The sequence below is a fragment of the Amblyomma americanum genome, chromosome 9 (assembly GCF_052857255.1).
Source record: "Amblyomma americanum isolate KBUSLIRL-KWMA chromosome 9, ASM5285725v1, whole genome shotgun sequence".
Classification (NCBI taxonomy): Eukaryota; Metazoa; Arthropoda; class Arachnida; order Ixodida; family Ixodidae; genus Amblyomma; species Amblyomma americanum.
In genome coordinates this window covers 30761000-30776442 of record NC_135505.1, presented here as the reverse complement: position 1 = coordinate 30776442, position 15443 = coordinate 30761000, and the positions used below count along the sequence as shown (strand labels likewise).

The following is a 15443-nucleotide window of genomic DNA, read 5'->3' as shown; positions in this document are numbered from 1 at the left end:
GAAGAAAAAAAATGGTACACAGTTTTAACAATGACTTCATAAAAAGACGTCAAATGTGATATATATCCACATTGCATGCAGTCTTTTGGACGTATAAGAAAACTTGCATTAGAGTTGAAAACTGCTTCAAGTAGTATCATGAGGCTAAAACCTCAATTATTAACAATTATTTCTGTCACCAAACTGGACCTTGTCAAACCATACACCCCCACGTGTAAAAGCACACAGAACAAGAAGGAGACCTATAAGCAAAAGGTAAAAACATGCTGAATGGCCTGAAAGTTCAGTAGTATTCAGCATGCAAAAGTATGTTATGCAGGTGCACTGTTTTCAGTTTGCTGGAACTTGAAACAAGTGGGACACAGGTGTCCCGGTGCTCTACAAAGGATTAATGGTAATAAATATCATTAGTAGATGAGCGATAAAAACTCCCACCCTGTTTTTGTTGACACCTCACAGAAAAACAATGGCACCTAAATTGCATTCTATGAAACCTGAGGTTTCCTTAGACAGTTTCTGGGGTTCTACAGGTGTGCTAATCACAGCATGTGGTCATCATCGATTTTCCCATGGTAAATTCTTTTACCACCCCAGGACTACACATCTTCACTCTTTTTATAGAGGGCAACCACTGTCGTTTGGCTCACTGAGGCTGACTGGTTGTTGGTGAGGCTCAGTAAGGATAGTATGACGTTTAATTCCGTGAGATAGACAATGCGCTATCATGCGACTGAGTGCAATGACTGCAGGGAACTATGCATCAACAGTTCAGTTTATGGGGTTTAACGTCCCAAAGCGACTCAGGCTATAAGGGACACCACAGTGAAGGGATCCGGAAATTTCAACGACCCGGGGTTCTTTAACGTGCACTGACATCGCACAGTACACGGATCTCTAGTATTTTTCCTTCATTGAAATTCGACCACCGTGGCTGGGATCGAAACCGCAACTTTCGGGTCAGCAGCCGAGTGTCATAACCGCTGAGCCACCGTGGCAGCCATATTACGCATCAGCATGCTTAAGCTACTTGTATCAAGAAAGCAAGGCGACAAAATTGTCACTTTTTGAAAGCCAGAAGGTTTTATGAGACCAAGAAGCCTGGAAACCCTGCATCTACTACACATCAGGTTCTTGGTTTGCCAGTCACTGGTTTGACACCAATCATTTCTTAATGTGGCTGTAAAGGTTGTGAAAATGGACAGACTAAATTTTGCCATAGAGCTCACTTTTCTATCATTAAAACTGCACCAGCTAAAACTTGAAGCTCAACCCAAAAATGAACAGGCCTGATACACGGCTAGAGCCAGGCCAATAGAGAGAAGAAACAACTGGCACCGAGTAAGAATAAGACATGCCGCATGGCCTCTTGACCATACGCACACTCCTAGTGTAATGAAATCTAAACTCTGACGAAAACTCGTCTGGTCGGGTATAAGATTCATGTATGAAGAAAAGGGAACGCCGACCAAAAGGTTGTTGTTTAAAATGAAGACGTTTCGGCTTCCATACGGAAGCCTTGATCACTGGGCGGAAAGCCCAAAGCACAAAGCTTAAGTACGTCGCAGTAATTGCCCCAAGCATTTTGCGTACAGAGGCGGGAGATTGCCTGCGTTGTGGTTAAGGGTTTTGTCTGTAGTTTGCATTATCAGGGATTCCAGATATCGACGTGACAGCCAATTCTTTTCTCTTGCGATGACTGATGCTTCTTCCCAAGCTATATTGTGCGTCGCGGCTTCCACGTGTTCCGCAAGTGCATTAGATGCAATCTTTTTGTTCCTGACGTCGTTCTTGCGGTCCCTCAATCGCCTTTCGAAATTCCCGCTCTCGCCGATATAGCAGTAGTCGCAGTCACAGTCGGCGTTCCTTTTTCTTCATACATGACTCCTAGTGTAAATGTTATCGGGCTAATGGTGCTGACAAGTATGGCAGATTATTTAAAACTAACCGCCAGATGTAAGAGCCTGTAGAAAATAATTGGTATCAACCTCAAAAGTCAATATAAATCATGAAGAAAACAATATATACACACTGTTCTGAAAACGTCACACAAGTCTGCCTTTGCCCAGGATTCAGTCCAAGCATTCCTAATCCTAGCATGGCTGTCTCATTTCCTGAGTCAAAACAAAAATTTGTAATACTCTAGCACAAATTCAACATCACCAGCTGGCAAAGCAATTGCAGCTGCATGATTCCTGACATGATTCCAGCTAATTCCTGACAAATGGATAAAAACGAAGCAGATGTCCCTGGGGGGAACTCTCATTAAACGGAAAGCGCATACTTGCAGTCATGCAAGCGGAAATGAGTCCTGTGCGAACCTCTAAAAACATCGGCATAAAAAAAAAGGGAAGGGGAAGGGCACAGCCTCATCCTGAAATCCTGCTTTCATGCCATGTTACCTGCTCGGTACGAGTCAAATAAGTGGCAGAACAAATTGTGAAGGAATGCTTTTGGCACTGGCAAAATACTGCCAAAAAAACAAAGCGTATGCTCCTGCCATAATTAAGTTGCAACAAATCCCCGTCACAGCAATGGCAGCCAGTTGTAGCAAACGTGCCTGAGCTGCATTCCAGTGCCACAATTAAGGAGGGAACCTGTAAACACAGCTTGGGTCGGACATACCTGTAGGCGCAGGTATGTCCGACCCAAAATAGTGTCATGCTGTTCGTGGTATGCCCCACCCAAGGTTTTACACGCTGTCTCTCTCACTGCCAGGCAGCGCACCGTTTCTGCTTTGAGTGTGCCATTGAAAATGAGGTAAGAGGATTTGCAGAAGAATCTTGATTGAGCACCAATTGTAAGCAATATCTAGGCATGCCTAAGTGCCAGCAAAAAGTGTGATGCTAGTGATGACAGGGTGGGGGGTTGAAATGCAAAAATAAAAATAAAAAAGATCACCGTCAGCCAGGATCCGACTGAAGTGTAGTCAGGCATGCTTGATGGCATGCCAGGATGACAGTGAAGAGCCAGACACAAGCTGGAGCCTTGCCAGCCCTTGACAGATTGCGGAAGAAGAAACGGGAGAAGTTATGCAACCGGTATGCAGCACGACAGGTAGCCTGACTCAGTGTCGTGGCCTTCCCACTTCGCGCGTACTGCTCAAATTGTTGGTGTGAATCGCAGCTTTATTCACAACCAGCTTCTGGGTCTACATTCTACGACTGCTGGTTTATGAAGCTGTGTCGTACTTTAACTGCACCATACCCACTTTCCCTTCAGCTGGAAGCCCGCCAATCCCCTTTGGAGAGATAGTATTCCTTTTTTTTGGCTCAAAAAAATCTCACGAACAATATCTGCACATAGCAATGTTCCTGTGGACAGCTCATAGCTGGCAACATTAAAATGAAGAAGGTGGATGTTACCACATTTTTTATACAGCATGCACATAAGTTTTTTGGGTTGGCAGTGCAAAAGGGATGAATGACCATGTCTTGAAAACTGGCCTGCGCCAGGCTACAGCTGGATGCTGCCACGGAACGCTGGCAACAGTACGCCACTCTCTCAAAATAAATAGCTGAATAAATAAACGCAGCAGTTATCTATTCTGCTTCTACATTCGTTGTCATTCCGGCTCTCGAGGAAGGCTGGCTTGAGTACAGTAATGAATTGAAACGATGAGACAGCGATTATATCGACGTTTTTCCATGCTTCACGTGACTATAACCACACTTTGACGTCACAGCAGTCGTTCGGCTGTTGAAACTGAAACCGAAACAGCATGACAGAAAAATTTGAATATAAATTATTTAGTGGTCGTAGGCGAATACCACATGGTAATCCGTGTATAATAATGCCTTATGCACCATTACAATTAAAACACACACCCAAAAGTTAGGTGACAATACTCCTTTAAGAAAAATGCAAAACAAAGCCTACGAACAAATGCATCTAGGCTTTCCAGACTGTAAAGCCCACTGATAATGTATAGGTGTTAGCTACTAAGCCTTTATTGCATTATCAAAAAATGCTCCGGATTTCTTTCAGGACTTGTTATCAGTTATTTTAGTGCATGTCTAGCCTGTGTTAATTGTGAGTTCTGCTCTTGCCTATTCACTTGGTTTTTAACTGCTTTTCTGCATAGAACTTTCTGGCAATTTGAATAAATCTCCAGCTCAAAGATCTCTGTGTTGTCACCACTTGACATTCCTCATTTGTGGTGTGAAAACACAAGCCGATTCTTTCTCCAAATGGCTGAAAAAATGAGCCGACGCTAAGCCAGTGATTGAATATCAAGCGTTCACACACCTAACATAGGTCGCCGGTTCAAGTCCCTGCCGTGAGCTAGACTCTAACTTAACTAGCAAGTTTATGCTGCCCCGAACACGAAATCGTATGCCACCACCCCGACACAGCTGACCAGCAATGTTCATATGAATATTTGTAATGACGTGGAATTGGGGGTAAATAGGGATCGCCAGTTCAAAATCCCTGCCGCGAGCTAGGCTCTAACTTGACCAGTAAGTTTATGCTTCTGAAACTCTGAATCATATGCCACCATCCGAGACATTCTGCTGCAAACGGTTGGTCCACAAATTTTACACGAATGTCGGGACTAAGTGGCCCAGGCAGGACTAAGTGCCAGGCAGGTATATATATACTGGGTTGATATCATAGTTTAGTTTCGAGTTGTGGTGCTCGGGCATCACGCTGCCGCCTGTTATTTTGTTCCTTTATGTAACCATCTCGGTTACCAAGGCAACCACTGGGTTGATTTGCATCATAACACATAATGCTGAGACACGAAATGCAAGAAGTAGAGCTTAACGCTCTAAAAAACTACCATTTATATTTGCCTATTTGAATACCTATCATTGTTTTTGAGCATGTTGTATTATACATCAGCCAAAGGAATCAAAAAAACCTGTACATCTTGAAAGAATAAAATTAGAACAGTACTGCAGCTGGTCAGAATGAACAAGGTGGAGTATTTTCAGTTTAATATTTCCATAATTCATCAGTTCTATCGCAACACCTTTCAAGCCAGTGGAGCTACATGGAAAGCTTGAATGAGAAATATGTCGAGCATTGTAATAAAAACCTAAAGAACACAAATTTATAGCAACGTACCTGCACTTTTCTTTTTTTTTTTGAGCCCCAAAGAAAGTGTCCCAGAGTGCAGAGAACTGCCATTGTGCCAAAATGGCTTCACCATATGAACAGTCGGTAAATAATAGCTTTCAAATGCAGAACAATCGAAGACGGCAAGTTCACTGTCATTATCATCAGAACAATTTCAGCATGCTCTCCGATTTAAAAAAAAAATTCCCCTTTTCCCCGCTTTGTTCAAAAACATGAAGCAATTCTAGAAACATCTTAAACCACTATATGAGAACAATGTGTTTGGGAGTTTCTCAGAAAAAGCACTACAGGGTTGTTAAACTTTTCATGCGCCTCTACATTTCGTTGCAAAAGAACCTTTTAAAATTTATTCAAGACTCCTTTTTCACACTGCATATTTTTTAGCAAACAGGCATCACTGGCCAACAGTCAGATTAGAACAAAACACTGAACATGCTTGCCAGTGCTTTGAAGCTATGCATGTGGTGTCTCCACGAAAACTACACCAAGATCTTCTGCACCGCGAACTACACGATGGTATTCATATTTCCTGCGTTAATTGGCTCTTTGTTAGCAGGGCTTGAAGCTCTCATGAAGCGAACATTTTTAAAAAAGGTCTATTAGTTAATCGCCAATTACTCTGCTGTACAAGATCTGGGAGAGCCAACACTAGCACACTCATAACATGAACAAGTTTTTAAAGCTTCGTCTAAAGCTATATTTCAAAGACTTCACATATTGCATTAAAGATGATGCGACGTCAATCACTTTGAACTGCATGCAGTTTCTATAGTACACACACATCTGCTAGCAAACTGATAGGCAGAACAGGTGATAAGCAGGTGGTGAACAAGGTTAAAGATTCGTTTATTGCATATTTATGGTACAAGATTAGAAAAACACTGGAATACAGAAGGAGGTCCCACAGTCAGAGACTGTGGACGGGTGAACCATGTTGATGTTGCCTTTCATGTCCGTTTTTCCCTTCTGTCTCAGTCTTTCAGTGTTATTTCATCATCTCTGTGTTGTGCACATGTATAAAAATGAATCCTTTATTTTCGTTTTTCATTTCGTTTTGCAAGTGCAGTTGTACTGCAAGATGGGCCTTTGAAAAAAAAAGCAAAAAAAAACAACAATGGTGTTTCAGATGTGCACTGTATGCCTCGCCATTGCTCCTGATGTAAAGGTGGCTGGAGCGCCGTCAAGCTGCCGAAAGAGCAGCTTTTTCTCCAGCCACCTATTTTCGCTCCTCTGTATTCTGTGGCAAAAATAAACATGACTATTATTTAAAATACTATTAGGGGGATTGTAAAAACTGACGGAGAGCAGATTTAAAGGCACAGATATTTCATGATTGCTTAATGCTAACTGGTAATGAGTTACATATTGTAGTGGCAGTGAAACGAACTGTTTGCTTTCCATAATGAATGTTAGGTTTAGGGAGTAGAAAGTTACTCTTATTAGCAAAACGCGTGTCGTTGCGGCGCGGCTTTTGGTCACTGCTAGTTAACGAAAAAGGAAGTAGATTTCTAACAAATTTATACATAAGGGTACATAATTTGTAGTCGATTATTTTGGGCACCGATAAAATATTGTATGATAGGAGCAGACGAGGGGCATTTGCAGAGTAGTGACTATAAGTGATAATTCGAATTGCTTCATTTTGGATAGTTTGCAGAGAAGATAAATGCGAATGATATGTGTTTCCCTAAGATGGAATGCAATACTGAATATGGGAGTGAATGAACGAGTAATAGAGGGAAATGAGAATGGGAACATGGAAATACGAGCAAACTTTAATTAGTACTCTAATACCATACGAAATTTATCGGGAAATGGATGAGATGTGGGTCTGAAATTTAAGATGTTTGTCCAGTACTACGCCTAGAAAGGATACGTGATCAGCTGAAAGGATTGAGTTTGAGCCTATGCTAACAGACGGGTTTTCGCAAAGAATTTTATGAGGTGACCTAAAAACTATAAAGCTAGATTTGGATGCATTAATGAACAGCAAATTATATCTGCACCAATCGAATACATTCTGTGCGTCAATGTTAAGTTTATCGACCACTTTATTTATATATGAATCTGAGGTTAGGATTGTAGTGTCGTCAGCATAAAGAAAACAGTTGGAATTATAAAGACACCTAGGGAGGTCACTGATATATAATAAATATAGAAGAGGGCCAAGAAGGAAACCTTGCAGAACTCCAACGTTAGTAGACAACCATAAACAGGAGATAAACAGATAGTGACCAGATAAAGAATAAAAATACACAGATGAAGGCCAGATAAGGAATGAAAATAAACAAAGGATGGATAATGAACCTATAAAGAACATGCAAGACCTTAACCATTCAACAGCTCACAAAGCTTGTAAACCAGTCCAGTCCTCTTCCTGTCATTAATAAAAAAAAATGCTGTTGGTATTATGCTGGGTAAAGTGGCTTAAATTTCAGATCACCCAAGAAATAGAGGTTTTGCAACCATGAGAACCACGTCGTGCTCCTGCACAAATTATCTGAAACTTACTCCAGAATACAAAATGTTGAACTGTAAGCAACTGAAAAGTGTAAACACATGTGGGCAATAGATTCAGGCAAACAAGAATAAACTCCAAGTAAACTAATAAATTTGAGTAAAAAATAAACTGCAGCCAAGGAATCCTTCTAAACTGCACAAAAGAATGTATTAGAACCATTGAATTTTTAACAGGACAGGAAAGACATGCCAACGATGCACAAATTAAGTTGCGACGTTAAGAGCTTTGTGTTCACCCCCTCCATTATGAGAGCACTGGTTTGTTTCAGCCATGAAGCTAAACTAACTAGTGATATTGGTATTGTATAGCAGAAGCTATCGAACCAGACATTTGACACACACAGAGAATGATTTCGTACACAGGCATTTAAATGAAAATAGCTGAAAATCTATTCATAACATCTCTAAACTGTGCATGTCCTTGTACACATTCTTGGACACTGAAGTGGGCAGGCAAAAACTCATACAAAACTTCACCAATGGATCTTCCACTGAGCATCCAGCAATGCAGTTGCTGGGTCAGATACACATGAATACCCATACAGCACCAGCAGTTGAGTCATCAGGTGTACTCTGTTGAATTTCTGCTGGAATTCAGGACAGCTGCTCTCTCGCCGCAGTTAAGTGACAAAAGGGGCAGGTGTGCTGTTGCTAAGCGCATGTTTTGCACCTACCAAGCATGCATGCAAGGCTGCATCTGGGAAACCAATTTCTCCAAAAACTCTTCTCAGTAAAAACAGCAGAGTGCACGGTCAAGTACTCTCTATGAATAGCGTATCCCCGAAGCCTGCTCTACTGCAGTTCTCACATGCCTCTTGGCTACGATTCCTCGTAGCTGTTTTCCTCTTACTTTTGTCTTGGGTAACAAGACCTTATAATTAAGTTATGCTTAAGCGCCCCCTTCATTTCTGAGTCTACCCTGCTCACCTGACTGCAAATGTCAACTTGAACCTCACCTCTAGCCCTGGCAAAAAGCCTGGAATTCCGACTACTTCCTTGTATTGGCACCGTACAAACTTTTCTGTTCACTCAGCAACCCATTTTATTTTCTTGCAATTCCGAATATAATCGACGCACGTACACGTCTATATATGTACTGCCATAGAAATGAAGCGGGAAAACCCGCCACGACTCCCTGCCGACTTCCCCGAAGACGTCCACCGTCGCTGCTGTGTTTACAACGAAGGCCCAGCTGATAGCGCGAAAGAGAAGCCCAAGTGAGAACCCATATATGAACTGCGCGGCGCGATCACTCAGCGGCCGGTCATGTGCGTCTCGCGCGGCCGCAATATATAAACATATATCGCGACAAATGATCGCGGCAGACATCGTCACGCTGCCGCCTCCGAGCTCACCGTACCTGGCGCGCGCGGAAGCCCCGAGGGGGCGGTTTTCCAGGCGCGCGCACCATGCGGCGTTCCCGGAATCCTGTTTACGCGTCGCGCAAGCTTCGATCCTGCACGTCCGAGACTTCTACTCCGCATCGCCCGGCGCTGCTTAGCTAAGAAGAAGCCCATTCCTTTCCTCAGCGACCGAGGGATCGCGTCTCGGCAACAGCGAGCAGTTGCGAAACGGAGCAGCATCACATCAACGCTCGTACGTGTGAGCGGGCCGGTCTGCTGGCTAGCATTTGCGCCGCTTGGCTCACCGCCAGACGCGGCCACGGATGTATGTAGCATATACAATCGGCAGGCCTGTTCGCGCGCATTTCGCTGTTCTTTTGTTATTTACTTTCATCCAAACCCGATAGCAGCTTAGGAGCACGCGTGTTGGTTTCGCTTTGTGGAAGCGCGCGACACCTCAAGGGCATGCGCGGCTGTGCTTTTTTCTGAGGCAGTGCACATGCTCACCTCCGCAAGGAATCCGACACCCCTGAGACAGCTGACGCACGCGTGCGAGGCATTCCTGAGAGGTATACACATTTATAATAAACAGCTCTTACGTATACAGGCCGCGGAGGAGCGCGCTGCGATTTCTTAAATGTTGCACAATTAGCGGGAAAGACACCGCGGTGCTTCCAACAATGAGGTTAGCGCGTTAGTATATCGTACAAATCTGCACTGCACATATATATATATATATATATATATTAATATATATATATATATATATATATATATATATATATATATATATATATATATATATATATATATATATATATATATATATTGTTTTCAAACGTTGGTCTCTGTTTATTCACTACTAATGACCGTGCCAAGAAGTCTTTTTCCCTGAATTATCTCTCTCTCTCTCTCTCTCTATATATATATATATATATATATATATATATATATATATATATATATATATATATATATATATATATATATATATATATATATATCAAAAGTGATTTCTGGCAGCTGATTTGGTCAATATAATATAAAATCACCAAAAATTGAAGAAACATAACAGGATTTAATTCACGACGTTTCGGCATATATATATATATATATATATATATATATATATATATATATATATATATATCAACATATGTGTGGTATGGCGTAACAGACATCTGTCACAGACAAGACGCGCGCTTGACATCGTGGTACTCCGTCGAAGTTTATTGTATGTGGAGAATGAGCAATTGATACAGTTCGATAGCTGAAAAGCGTCGCGCATATTAACACCATTTTACCACCCGAATATATATATATATATAGCCTGATCGATCAATATAGCCAATCATATATAGGAAAAGGCTCTTGCGGAATAGAAAGCAAAGAATAATCACTGCATATTTCACTACTATATGCTGGTGTAAGCTGTAATGCTGTTAATTCTTCTCAATCGTACGTTTACTTTATTTCATATACCGCGGCAGAATATATGCGATACAAATAAACCATGCGCAGCAGGCAAAGCGGTTCATGGGAATGGCCGTGTTCGCGCACATTCCAGCGAGCACAGAAAAAAAGAAAAAAAATGTGAAAAAGAACGACGAAGAACTGCCGAACAATAGGCTAGCCTGCACACCAAAAACCCTGTAGGAATTCGTGAACGCACGATCTAGCTCTCCCTTTGATCTTATTACGCCGATGACCGGGACACGGCCCAAGCATGTCGGCGGCGGCAGCAGCTAGCACGGGCACAGCCTGCCTGCATGGTATGCGGCGGCCTTCAAGGTCCGGCGAAGTTCAAATCAATTAAAGGGCGCGTCAAGCACTGCGCGCAGCCACACTTCGTGTGCTAACTGGTTTCGCGCTCCAACTAGAGGCTTTCACCAACAAGGCGCAACAACAGTTCTGCCGCATGCTCAGACGGCCGCGGGGGGAAACAAATATGTGAGTCCAAAAGCGTCTACTTTTTGGCACATCACCAGGCGCGCACATTACTAGAATAAGTGCGATTCAGCTTGCGAGAGCGGAGATCGAGGTATACACAGCGAAACGTATGTGAGCTGCATTGCGAGGCGGTAGCCGGTGCGGTAACCGCAGTGCCAGCGACCGTTCAACCCGGCCGCAGCCGCAATCGTCCGTGTCCTGTCACTGCGTGAGGGCATTGCTCGGCCGCGGCCCCTTTTCCCGCACAGCTGATGAGGCCTGTGAGTGTCGCGGAGACTGCACCTACGGCGGCTGAGCTCCGGCGTGTTCCATGCACTCACCGATGACGGCCTGGGCGTGCGGCGGGCTGCTCTGCAGGCGCGGGGCGAACGGTGGCAGCTGCTCGGCGAATAATCGCAGCACCACACTGGCTCGCCGCTCTGCACGGCGCTCTCCGTCGCGCTGCATGGCCGTCGTCGGACGGGCTACACCCCCCGGGGACGCGAAGCTGGCGGTGGCAGCAGCGGCGCGAACGTTGTGAAGCGGCGGCAGCGGTGGCGGTAGCGCGCAACCTGTACTGCGCATGCGTCAACAAAGCGTGGACGATGTCTTTAAATCTCTTCGTAAAAAAACTCCACTGCAACAAAACTTCAAAACATGACGACTCACATGCCCAAAGTTTATAACACAGCACTTGTCGCGCCATCTATATGGTTAAAAACAAACTGTTAAATTTATGTTTTAGTTATGTAAAGGACGAAGGAAGGTTCAATAGCGCAATTTCAGTCCATTAGAGGCACACCTTTCGGTTTTTTTTATGTATACCAGAAGGTCGTTGAAGTATCGAGTGACAATTTAATGACAAAATCCCTGCAAATTTTTTTTCCTCTGAGGGCGCTATGTACCTTCGCGTAAGGCTAGTTGTTACAGCTGATGTCCCTTCTTGAACTTGGCTTTAGGCAGGCTTACTATTTTCTACGCGTAACTATTTCTCACGGCATGTATAGCTTCATAAACAGTTCACGTAAAACACATGCGCGCTTTTGGGCCCAAGGTGAGCCCAAGTTATCATTAAAAGGAGGTATAGGCCCTGAGACTAGAAGTTGTTCTTGTAACTACTCTAACACACAGACTGACTGTGTCCTTGAAAGCACGCTCCATGGTCTCATTCTGCTGTAAATCACAGTAAATTTTTTGGTAGTACACAGCTTGAACCATAGAGTTTCTAAATAAGATACTTAACCCAAAAAATACGGCAACAGAAGCGTCTGTGCTATTTAGCTGTCTGCAGTCGAAATAAAATTGATGCTATTTCGACGGTCAACAACAACAGAAGCGCGATTCTGACGACGGTTTCGATGTCGGAGCAACTAGAGCGACGTGCTGCTAAGCCTAACTGTGGGTCCGCCGCTAGTGATGAACGTTGTTGCAGTGTGTGACCTTCCAACTCTTTGTCGTTGCTTTCTCTCGGAGCCCATGGGCAGTCTTGAACGGCTACGGTAAGTGCTCCCATGCACCGATCGTTGGATTACCAGTGCAGCACCTCTCGTTAGCGCGTGCGATAGGTGAAGTGAAAAGTACCCGATTTTCCCACGCGCATCTGTGCTGATATGCGATCGCGAGCTGGCCGCACGTTGTCTATGTACCGAAAGCGTCCGTGTGTTTTTGCCATTTCGGACGAAAAACTAGCGCTTGCAGTAGTCGTTGCTGCATTGAAGAAAACTTATGGTTCCGCCTGTACTTTGTACCCCAGCTGTCGTACGTCAAATGCATCGTACAGTGCATGCGCATTGTTTAGTTCACTCTGGTTTGAAAACCGTCGAAATTAGTGATCACAATACAGCACTTAGTCTTATCAACGAGGCACAACCTCGCAGTACTCCGCTAGGTTTACTACTAACGGCGCGCACGCAGCCAAATTGATCTTCCGACTGCCTTCCTCTGGCATGAAAGATGGAGGGGGAGTAAGGTCCGTTATATCGTACTTTTTTTTTCTTATTGTTGATCGGTTCATCAAAGCATCGTCGGCGTCAGGTTAGTGGAAGCTGTTCATGTGCAGTTTGATGCATTTCACTTACTTTTTTTGTATTGATTTCTTTCTTTTCCGGTGTTTTGTTTTTCGCCGTCACACACGGCTCTTTAATCGCGCATGCGATGATTCGATGGATTCGGCGCCGATGCTGATGCGAACAGTGCGTCTGTTTGGGAAAAACCCAACGTGAGTGAATACGGTGTGCTTTGTTTGCTGCCTTTCGCTGCCTGCCGATCTTTGCTCGACGAAAAAAGTCGCCGAACCACGAGACGAGGTGAGGAGCGTGGGATGTCCGACACAAGGGGATTATTAACTCGGTCACGGTCACCGAAGGCTGCTTCTCTGCAAGACAAGGGTGCTTCGAGGCAGAAACAAGTTTGCAGGGCATTAGTAGCAATGTGCGCAGTGCGAGGGTAAAACAGATTTAATCGTGGAAAATGTTTTGCTTATATAATAGTTATGGGGCTATTAGATAGCTATACGGTAGTTTGTAAACCCGCATGTATGGTTATTGTGTCACATTCTTACAATTCGCTAGCTTTGGAAAATGTATCACCTGTTTCTCTGACCTTAATTCCGCGGAAAACCAGCTCGTAATTTCGCTGGAGCGACTATATTGGAGGGTCGTTTTACTCGTAAACTTTCTTCCCGTGAGTATTAGCTAGCAGGTATACTTGTTTCGCTGGTGACTTCTTTAGTTTTCATGGCGTTAATTCAAATTTTTGCTGATCTGCTTTCACGAATTAGATTTGCGAGCTAGGTTTCAGTTCACGAACACGAAGCTGTAACAGATGCTATTGAGTACATCGGTAATCTGAACTTAATCATTTATTGGAACCTTGGCAGCAAGCAACTGGGTACATTACAACTGGAAAAACTTAACTTTTAGTGCCAAACTTGTGAGATTTTCCTCTAGACTTCAGAAACTGTAGTACATTGATTATATGGTTATGCTGTCTTCAAACTTGATGGCCCATTGTCTAGCTGCTTGCTCTGTCGATCAGCAACTGCATCACAAAAGCTGTAGGGTTAAAGTGTGAATTGAGGTTAAAGTTTTGAATTGTCAAACCCATGTTAAAAGGGTTGGACAGTAAATTTTTGGTTATGCATTTTTTCTTTGTAGTGATGCCTGAGATGTTAGTATACATGAATCACCACAGCATGGTATTCGCCTGCGGCCCATAAATAAGTTATGATTGCACTTCTCTCACCTGCTTTGGTTTCGATTTCAGTAGCCAAACGATGGCTATGATGTCAAAGGTCAGTCTAGGTTATGTGTGGCATGAAAAGACTATTATATAACTGCTACTTCGTTGTCGTGATTCGCGCAATATGGTAAATCCAGCTTGCCTCAAGAGCTGGAACCACAATGAGTGAAAAAGCAGCAATTATATTGCAATTTTCTTCATGCCATTTTGACCTATACTGACCTTTGATGTCATAGCCATCATTCAGCTGTTGAAACCAATACTGAAACACACTAGAGAAGTTCAACTATAAAATTATTTGTCTGTTGGTGAATACCACATGGTAATCCATGTACATTAATGTCTTATGCGTTATTACAAAAAAGCATTAATGCCTTACGCGTTATTACAAAAAAGAAAACATGCAACTGAAATTTGGCATCTATATTCTTTTAAGAGGAAATTCTGGTTTTTGTTGTTGTATGGTTGGCATTGATGAGAATTATCTCCATGAATTAACAGAGTAATTACATATTAGCACACGTCTGGGTACAGACATACGGCTGCAGAGAAAAGGTACAAAGATTTCTTGAAACCTTCGTAGCTGAAGACTCAGGATCTTTGCTGTGTGCACTTGAGTCTCTACATATAACATCTGTAGCTGTGTGGTGCCACAGGTATGAATAAAAATGGCTACTTACTCTGCAATGGAAATCTACTTTGGCTTGAGGGATTCTCCTGTGGGTGCATTTGTGCCGCTGCGATGGCTCAGTGGTTATGTCACTCAGCTGCTGACACTGAAAGATCGCGGTTCGATCCCATCTGCGGCGGTCGAATTTCAGTGGAGGTGAAATTCTAGAGGTCCATGTACTGTGCAATGTCAGCGCACGGTAAAGAACCCCAGGCGATCGAAATTTCCGGAACCCTTCACTGCGGCGTCCCTCATAGCCTGAGTCGCTTTGGGACGTTCAACCCCCCATAAAACATAAACTATGGGTTCATTAGACAGATATCTGGCAATTTTAGGGAAGGAAAATGCTTTGAATTTAGTGATAGTAGAGGACTGTTTACTGGTAAGACATGCATCAGAAGAAAGCCAGCAGTCACCGAAATCAAGGAGCACGAGAGAACGTTTCTCCTTTTTTTTAAAATTGTGGTGTCTATTAATGGTGAATTAATAGTATAACTATATTATCGATGAGGGATAATTGATTAGAAAGTAGAAGAAAAGACAACGCATGCCTCAGGTGAGATCCGGACCCACAACCTCCGAAATTAATCAACACCACAATTAAAAAAAAGGGAGAAACATTCTCTTGTGCTCCTTGGTTTCGGTGACTGTTGGCTTTCTTT

At 43.3% G+C, this 15443-nt stretch overlaps 2 protein-coding genes across 4 annotated transcripts in view; one reads left to right on the top strand and one right to left on the bottom strand.

Annotated features, from left to right (window-relative positions):
• LOC144105234 (uncharacterized) overlaps nucleotides 1-11424 on the bottom strand; it is a 55374-nt gene extending 43950 nt beyond the window's left edge. The window contains exons 1-2 of one of the 2 annotated variants that reach the window (XM_077638382.1): nucleotides 11213-11424; nucleotides 2899-2994 (exon numbers count right to left, since the gene is read on the bottom strand). The gene's annotated coding sequence lies outside the window, so the exon portion shown is untranslated. The remainder of the gene's footprint in view (nucleotides 1-2898; nucleotides 2995-11212) is intronic. The other variant, XM_077638381.1, reaches the window with a different exon arrangement.
• A 734-nt stretch (nucleotides 11425-12158) lies between these two features.
• LOC144105335 (uncharacterized protein CG43867) overlaps nucleotides 12159-15443 on the top strand; it is an 80135-nt gene continuing 76850 nt past the window's right edge. For both annotated transcript variants that reach the window (XR_013308767.1, XM_077638471.1), the window contains exon 1: nucleotides 12159-12370. The gene's annotated coding sequence lies outside the window, so the exon portion shown is untranslated. The remainder of the gene's footprint in view (nucleotides 12371-15443) is intronic.